The sequence below is a fragment of the Ornithorhynchus anatinus genome, chromosome 5 (assembly GCF_004115215.2).
Source record: "Ornithorhynchus anatinus isolate Pmale09 chromosome 5, mOrnAna1.pri.v4, whole genome shotgun sequence".
NCBI classification, from domain to species: Eukaryota; Metazoa; Chordata; class Mammalia; order Monotremata; family Ornithorhynchidae; genus Ornithorhynchus; species Ornithorhynchus anatinus.
In genome coordinates, this window is record NC_041732.1 from 73210831 (window position 1) to 73220441 (window position 9611).

Below are 9611 nucleotides of genomic sequence, written 5' to 3' on the forward strand. Positions count from 1 at the left end.
TGCTCTGCACATAGTAAGCGCTTAACAAATACCAACATTAAGCTTCATGACGACAAAGAATTCATTCAATTGTATTTATTGAGCACTTACTGTATGCCGAGCACTGTACTAAGCACTTGGGAAGTACAATTCGGCAACAGAGACAATCCCTACCCAACAACGGGCTCACAGTCTAGAAGGAATATGTGTTGAACTCTGTCAAACACTTGATACATTGTTCTGTACCACACTTTGCTCCTCAAATGCTAACCTCACTGTACCTTGATTTCTTTTTATCTCATTGTTGACCTCTCAACCATATCCTGTTTCTGGACTGGATCACCCTCCCTCATATCTGACAGACAGTGACTCTCTCCGCCTTCAAAGCCTTATAGAAGGCACATCTCCTCCTAGAGGTCTTCCCTGACTAAGCCTTCCTCTCCTCTCCACCCACTCCCTTCTGCATTGGCCCCACTCCTGCCCCAGTAAAGAGACCAGAGCAGCTAAGTCCAGTGAAACACGAGACTCTTTCTTATAACACAGAATGCCTTTCCCTGCCACATCCCTTTCATCCTATAACCTCTGGACTATAAGCTCACTAGGCAGGGAACTTGTCTACGAACTCTGTTGTCTTGTACTCTAGAAAGTGCTCAGTACAGTGTTATGCACACAGTAAGTGCTCAGTAAATGCCACTGACTGATTGGTATAAAACTGCCTCTAGCCCTCACAGTGGTTGTGTATGTATATAAATTCAGTTGTACATTTAATAATGAATTCTGAAATTCCATCCTGGCGGAGTCCTCTCCTTGTGATCAGATCTTTGTTCTTCATACTGCTCCCACTATTTGCCAATATTTTTGTGTCCGTCTCCCCCATTAGAGGGTAAGCTTCTTATGGGACAGGCACATGTGCTTTTGTGGTACTTTGTAAAGTCCTCTCTGTGCAGCGAGTTGCACTCAAGTACATTATTACTATTATTACTACTTTTATAAAGTAATCATCTGATTCAGTCCTCGTGGCTGGTGTCTGCAGAGGTTGATGCCATGAGACAACTTAATGACCCTGTGTGGTCCCACATACAAATGGGGGATGGAGGAGAAGCCATCACTTGGCCATTGTGGTTGCAAAATATCATTGACCCATGGCTAGCATGGTTCTGTTGACTTTGCAGAAGTGCAGTGGCTTGGTCCAGAAGAGGTGGGATTAATCTGCGGCTACATGTTGTTTTTCCTTGTGGGAGTGTCTGGATTACTCTGAGACTCAGTTTCCCCATATTGCCCCCTGGAAGCGGGCTCTGACTAAGGTGTTAACCTACAGCCCTTCAAAAACCCTAAATGCAAGAGCAAAGTAATAGCCTGAGAATGTGAGCTCATGAAAACTTGCCAGAATTTGCATGAGGTCTGCAGATGTTCCTGCTCCCTAAAAGATGCTCTTGACCTTTCTTGGCACCCTGGTTTCTGGGATTCTGGGCAAACACTCAACGTATTAGCCAAAGGCAGAAAGCTGACTTCTCACTAATTGGCTGGGAGCACTTTCCCAGAATGGTTGGGGCAGGTTAATAAGATCAAAAGAGTTGTGTCACAGCTGCACAACTCACTCTTACACTTGGATTTGCATCCTTTATTCCCCCTTCCCTCAGCGCACATTTCATATGTACATATCCATAATGTTTTTATATTAATGTCTATCTCTCACTGTAGACTGTCAGATCCTTGTGGGTAGGGAACAGTCAGCCAAAGTCTTTTATGTTGAGCTTTCACAAGCTCTTAGTACAGTCCTGTGCTTACAATAAGCACACAATAGGTACTATTGATCGATTGTACTGCATGGCCAGTGGTTTGGCTCCGGGCAATACGGACTCCCCCTTGGTGTGGAAAGTTGCTGGGGGCCAGACATCAGAAACATCAAAGTTTGCGCATCTTGTCTAATCTGGCATTCTGGTGTCTTCTCGACCACCCCAAGCTCTTTGGCAGCAAACAAGACTGACTAAAGATCAGAGAACCAGGTAATCTTTAGCTCTCTGGCAGCATTGCAGTCCTGTCATCTTAATATGCACATGAAAAAGTTACATTCGTGTTCTGCTTTTCCCTTTCAAGGGGGATAATGCATCTAATGTTCTTTCATGCACGGCTCTCTGTATGCAGTCTAAGTAGATGGATAGCACACACTCACACACAGAAAAAATGGGCCTTTCTGACTGCTTCCTGGTCACTGTCCCAGTCCTCAATCCTGCCTAAGTATCTAGTTCTGAAGAAGAATGGCTGGAAGGACTCAGGCATCATTGGGCCCACAGTCTCTTAATTGAGTGGGAACATTTCCTCTCAGGCTTTCCATTGGTGGGCCAGGGAGTTCAGGGAGACGGCTGGGGAATTTCGGAAGAGGGAAATAGCACTGGGTAGTTTGGACTGGCTGGCACAGGGAGGATTCAGCTGATACAAGGGACCAGTCAATGCTCAGGGAATGGCTAAAGGGACGGTCTGAAGCATATTAGGGTTTTGATCTCTGATTGTCCTGGGTACTTTCTCAAATCTATAAGTACAACTAAACATCCCTAATTTAATATTAGTTTTAGCAATAAATGAAGGATCATATTAAGAAACAGTCTCCTGTGAGCTCTCTCTTTCTCTTCCCCTTTTGTTCTTGCTAATTATAATAATGATTACGGTACTTGTTAAGCCCTCACTATGTCCCAAGCACTGTTCTAAGCACTGGAGTAGATACAAGGTAGTTAAGTTGGACACAGACCCTTTCCACATAGGACTCACAGTCTTAATCCTCATTTTACAGATGAGGTAACCGAGGCCCAGAGAAGTGAAGCCCAAAGATACACCGCAGACGTGGCGGAGCCGGGATTAGAACCCATGACCTTTCTGGCTCCCAGGCCTGTGTCCTATCTACTAAGCCATGCTGCTTCTCCAAGGGTAATGTTAAAAACAACCGAACACCAGCCAATTCCAGTCCAAGCACCTTTCTTCCCACTTCCTTCCGAGAGGTTCCAGTACATGACTGCAGCTTCAGCTGCTGGGTACATGTTGCCTGCAAGTCTAATCTTTTATAGCTTTTGTCCATTTACCCAGTCCCTCCCCTAAACAGTCATGGTGGCACAAATCCTTCATGCCTTCCACTGGTCGCTGGGCTGTTAGTTCCCTCAGCTGATCAGTGGACGTCGCCATCAACATTCACTCCTGGTGGGGCACGTGAGGACTGGTCACGCTGGGTCTCTGCTACCAAGTGCCCAGGGTCCCCCTCACAAGCATGTCTCAGGCAGCAAGCACTAAACTAACACTCTGCTGGGATAGATGCTGCTATCCTACCAAGACCCCCAAACCCTGCTCCTTTTCTCCCCACACTACTCCAATGGGACCTGGTGAACAGAGGGTTAGTTGGTCTGCCCCAGAAAGTCAGAGAGGGGGCTCCCCATTTACTTTCGATCTGAATGTATGGCTGAGAACTCCCAGTGATGTCACAGTTAGGAGTTGGGAGGAAGAGGAGGATCTGGAAAAAGAGACTGAGAAGAAATGGTAAGAGAGCGAAAAGGAGAACCAGGAGAGGACAGTGTCGATGAAGCCAAGGTTAGATCGGGTTTCCAGGAGAAGGGATAGTAGATGGTGTCACGGACCTCTCCTTCCCTTGGTGACTTTCTGGGTTGGGACTTCAATGAGCTGCAGTCAAATTATCCTGGGAGATGCCTGAGGACAGGGGGACAAAACTAATTCTGCAGTCATTGCTTACATTTACCTGCTTTCTGCTATTTAAGAGGAATCAAATGCCATTTTTTGCTGTGGCTCTTGAGGAAGCTGGCGACATGACACTGTCAGAAAAAGAAAGAAGTGGTCCAGGAGGTTGCCCATGACTTAGAAGATGCTCAAAATCTTTAACCCAGACAGATGGATAACTGGCACTCATGAAGCAGGTGGGCTGAGAACATTGCTTGCCAAACCGACGTCTGGTTCCTTCCAATGAGGAAGAAGATTGAGGAGGGAGCAGAAATTGTCAACTTGGAAAGTGGCACTCATTTATTCATTCAATTGTACTTACTGAGTACTTACTGTGTGCAGAGCACTGTACTAAGTGCTTGGAGCGTACAATTCGGCAGCAGATAGAGACAATCCCTGCCCAACAACGGGTCTGTGCTACGTAACAAGATCTGCTTTTCTGGGAGTTCGGCAAGGGCTGACGGTGAAGGAACTGAACAGTGCTGTCTCCCCCTTTGGTTTGTCTCCTCTTGGGTTTAAGCTCAAAGTGGGTGGCTTTTCTATTTTCTCTGTAAAGGGAATTATGCCCAATAAATACCACTGGGGTCTCAGTGCATAATGATAATTGTGATATTCATTAAGCGCTTACTGTGTGCCGGGCACTGTACTTACTACTGGGGTGGATACACACAAATCAGGTCTGACACAGTCCCTGTCCCACGGAGACTCACAATCTTATTCTCCTTTTTACAGATGAGGCAGAAAAGTCCAGAGAAGTGAATTGACTTGCCTAAGGCCACACAGCAGACAAATGGCAGAGCTGGGAATAGAATGCATGACCTTCTGACTCTCAGGCCCATGCTCTATCCACTATGCCGTGCTGCTTCTAGGCAGGTCCCATGATGGGTAGGATTAAAGTGTAGGAGGCTAGGTAGAAAGGAACTTGAGTGTCAGATAGTCCTGGAAATAATCCATCCAACTGAGACCAGGTGCCTGTTGATAAAGGTTTGGCATCTACATAAGATCCAGGAATTCAAAAGTCCAAGGGCCAGCATATTTCTTCTGCTTCTGTAGCACTTTCTAAGACACTTAGAACAGTATATTACACTCAGTGGGTGCTCAATAAATTCTAGTACTACTAGTGGAAGGAGGTTACTTCAGAACAAGTTGAGGGCCACCCTTCTTCAACCAGCTGGGGATAAGCATAAGGAATTCATTCTCACCGGATGTGCTGGGTAGGCTGAAAACAGGAGTGAGTTCAAAATAGTTTGGATAACTTTAGGATGAAATATTTGAAATGGGCCCAGCAGCACCACAGATACAGGAAAAGTGCAGTGGGTAATTACTAAGGTTTCCATGCTGTTTTCAAAGCTAATGCTTTCTTCTCCATCAGATTGTAAGCTCCTCAGAGATAAGGAGTGTATTTCTTCAATCAGGCAGTCAATCATATTTATTGAGTGCTTACTGTGTGCAGAGCACTTTATACTAAGCACTTGGGACAGGACAGTTTAACAGAGTTAGTAGACATGTTCTTACTTCTGTTGTCTTCTCCCAAATGCTTAGAAGCAGCATGGCGTAGAGCACGGGTCTGGGAGTCAGGAGGTCATGGGTTCTAATCCTGGCTCTGCCACTTGTCTGCTGTGTGATCTCGGCCAAGTCACTTAACTTCTAGGTGCTTCAGTCACCTCCTCTGAAAAATGGGGAGTGACACTCTGAGCCCCACGTGGGACAAGAATTGCGTCTGAACCAAATTGCTTGTATCCACCCCAGCACTTAGTACAGTGCCAGGCACATAGTAAGCGCTTAACAAATTACCATAATTATTATGATTATTACTCGATCAATCAATAGTATTTATTGCATGCTTACTTGGTACAGAGCATTGTATGATATACAGAGTACAATAGAACAGAGTTTGTAAACATGTTCCCTGCTCACGGGAGCTTACAATCTAGATATGTACAGAAGTGATGTGGAGCTAAGAGTGGGGTGAATAAAGAGAACAAATCCAAGTACAAAGGTGACACAGAAGGGAGAGGACATAGGGGAAATGGAGGCTTAGTTGGGGAAGGCCGCAATCAATCAGTCAAAGGTTTTTATTGAGCACTTACTGTGTCCAGAGCACTGTACTGAGAGTTCAATACAATAGAGTTGGTAGACATGATCCCTGCCCAAAAAGAGCTTACATTTCAGAGGAGGAGCTTTCAGTCTAGAAGACTGTGTTCAGACACACACACCCACATGCCCACACATCTCTCCCCCCCTCCCCCATCTCACCCTCTCCCTCTCCCCATAGTTGAATTGCACCATTTTTGGTGTCTTCTTTGAGTAGGGAGGAATTGCTCTAATGAGAACTTTCATGCCCACAAAGAGAGGGACTGCCCACCTATGCTAGCCAAGATTAAAACCTGATGTTCTAGGAATAGCAGTGGACTTTCCCTTGGGCTGAGCTCATAAGACATTATAAGCTTCTGTGAGGTTTGTGAATTCCTCCCTCAATAGAGCTGATGTCCACACATTCCAGCCTAACTCCTGACTAAGGTTCAGCCAACCCCCGGTCCCAGAGCACTGAGGCTCTGGCATCGGAGCATCGGTTCAAGAGCTACCATTGCTCCCATTCGCCAAGTCTCATTTCATTCTGGTCGTTTCTCCTCCAGCTGGAAAGGGCCATCCTGCTGCCATCGTTTAACCGGTGGCATAAGGGACTCGGCAATAAATTACAGACCATTAGTTTAACTCCACTTGTACAGGGGACATATTAGGGAAAGCAGACCCTTTCAAAGGATCCGGGACCTGTTTGTATATGGAACGCAGGCAGAAAGAGCCTGCTTCAAAGGATGGAGTCGAGCATTTAGGAGAGGGTAGAATTGAGGGGCCTTTTGTCCTTCTGAGGAGTGGGAATCAACCTAGCTGGAGTGAGTGGATTTTACTTACAGGGCAAGTTGGACCGGACCGTATTGAGTTATTTTTTTTTAAAAAAAAGCCCTGAGAAGAAAGCAATTACATTCCTTCAGGGGCTGAGGCCAAAGCGGTATAATTATGTGAGACAGGACAAGATGCTTTTAAAACTTTAAGATCGATCTCCATAATGGATGCTTTAAAGAAAGCAAACTTGGAAGGGGCAGGAGGTGGAATGAGCATCTTGTTACTATTGGATGGCTGAGCAGCAGGAGCAAAGTTACTGGCTGTAGCCTGGATGAGTCTTGGAGGACACCTCTTCCCCTGACAACTGTGACTCGTGGGTGTTTGGATTTCATACCGAAATGCCTGAATAATTGGCCATGGGGAAAGTGTGACAGTGATTGATGAGAAGTTTTTTTCTCCTTACCTGGAAAATGGTCCCCCAATGATCTATTTTATAACATTACAAGCTTCTGTGAAGTTCATAAATTCCTCTGGCAGTTGAGCTGACGTCCATGCATTCTTTTATTACTGAGAACTAATTGCCTCATTTCCTCGGGGTCTCCAGTGGGTGTGGGCGGGTGTAGGGTTTGAAGAAGTGGAGGTTGGATGGTTTCTGGTTCTTGTGGGGATTCCTCCCTGCTGGGCAGAAGGATCTAATACTCAGAGGGTTGCCAGACCGTGGGTCGTGAGCCTCAGCATGGCCCAGGGAAAAGGGCATGACTCTAAGAGTCACAGGACCTGGGTTCTAATTCCAGCTTTGCCACTTGACTGCTATGTGTCCCTTGGCAAGTCCCTTAACTTCTCTGGGCCTTAGTTTTTTCATCTGTAAAATGGGGATTCAATAACTGTTCCCCCTCCCTCTTAGACCGCAAGCCCTTTGTGAAATAGGAATGTGTCTGATTATCTTGGTTCTACTCTAGGTCATAGAAGAGGGCTTGGCACATGGTAAGTGCTTAGCATGCACCAGTTATTATTATTACATGTGACTCTTTTTTTTTTAATGGTATTTGCTAAGCCCTCAATAAGCTTTTACTAACCCCTTAGACTGCAAACTCTCTGGGGAGAGGGAATGTGTCTGTATTTTATTCTGTACTCTCCCAAGCGCTTAGCACAGTGCTCTGCACCCAGTAAGTGCTCAATAAATACTATTGACTGACTTACTGTGTGTCAAACATTATTCAAAGCTCTGGGTTGATACGAATGAATTAGGTTGGACATAGCCCCCGTCCCACAAGGGGCTCACAGTCTTCACTTGCTGTGTGGCCTTCGCACCCATGCTTTATTTTTTATTACTTGAGTGTGGTGGGGGCAGGCGTTGTGCTGCCGCTCCAGTCCTTGAGTAGTTGTGACATCCCCACCCACTTAGTGAGTCCGATGCCCACCCAGCCCCTCGCCTAGAGTATATCCCTGCAGTCTCTTGCTTGTCACCATCCTCTCTTACCACCCCCCATATGCTTGCTCACTGTTCCACTTAAAGGATTTTTTTTTGTGTATTGCCAATAATTGTGTTAGGAATTAACAACAAATAACTACACACCAAGTTCTGTGCTATACAGTGGGGTAGATACCATACAATCAGATCATTCACCGTTCCTGTTCCAACTGGGGCTCATTGTTCAAGGGTGAGGGAGGACAGTATCTTCTGCCCATTTTACAGAAGATGGAAACCGAGACCCAGAGAGTTGCAGTGATTTGTTCCCTGTCACCCAAGGAGGCCAAGAGCAGAGCTGGGACTATGTCCTGGGTTCCCTGACTCTGAGGCCCACGGTCCTTCCATTAGGCCACACTGCCTCCCACACGGTTCACATGTGGGTGGGGGCCTTCTCTGGGGAGATAGTTTCCTTTTGATGTCACCATTTTGTCTCTTAGAGAGAAACCTCTGGGCCTTGGTATTATAGATGTCTAGCCTGTCAGAAGCCTCAGATTTCTATCCTACTAATGAACTCAAGATGGTCTGTTCTCTGTGTCTACCTGCCAAATTTCTTTCCCTAGCTACTGAAAATTTTGAAGCTGTCGCATCCATACAATTGCATAATGTTTTCCCCCCAGGCTTAGATGCTTAGAAATAAAAATCTTTCATTTTTTTTTCACACCAGGAAAAGATGGGTTGGGGGTGGGGGGAGGAATGTTATAGTCTCAATTTCTTGGGGCGCAATACATATCACTGTAGGCAGCTCTATTACCGGCTCTTAAAATATGCAATCTGTAGAAAAATAGATAATGAGATGAGACTTGAAAAGCGAGCTTTCTACTGCTTAGGGAACCTACGGCTCGGAGAATCAACCCAGAACTTGGGCAGCAAACCACAAACATCAAACCCAAAATGAAAAAAATAACAGTAATACACTTTGAGCAAACAGCATAATCATCCTTCCAAACCATCTTACCATGTTGCCACAGGGCGGAGATGCAAGAAATGATAGCCTACCTTCCTACTCTTGCAACTAAGTTGTGGTTGAAAAGCCACATGGGATCTTCAAACAAGATCTCATATTTCAAGGAAGGGAAAAGGCTTTTAAGGACACCAAATGGAATTGGAAGACGCAGGGTGCTTCCTAGATCACGGCAGATATCCAAAGTGGAGGGAAAATAGCCGGATGAGTCGTCTCCAGGAAATGGATTGCTCCTTGGCCTTAACATATGTAGGCAGGGATTTTCTCTCTTTATTGCTGAATTGTACTTTCCAAGTGCTTAGTACAGTGCTCTGCACACAGTAAATGTTCAATAAATATGATTGAATGAATGAATGAACATATCTCCCCAAATGATCCTGTCCTAGATTGTGGATCTTTGCAGGAGGATGGGACCGGTTCCTAGGAAGAATAGGTTTGACGATACCCAAATCCCTTCCTAAATCCAGATAACTACGCTATTTGTTAAGTGCTTACTATATGCCAAGCACTGTACGAAAGCACTGAAGTAGCTACGAGATAAAGTTGGAATCAGGTTTGTTCCAAGATCAGATTGTGTCCAATCTCATTTCCTTGTAGCTTGCCTTGTCATATGCTGTTGAGTCATTTCTGACCCATAGT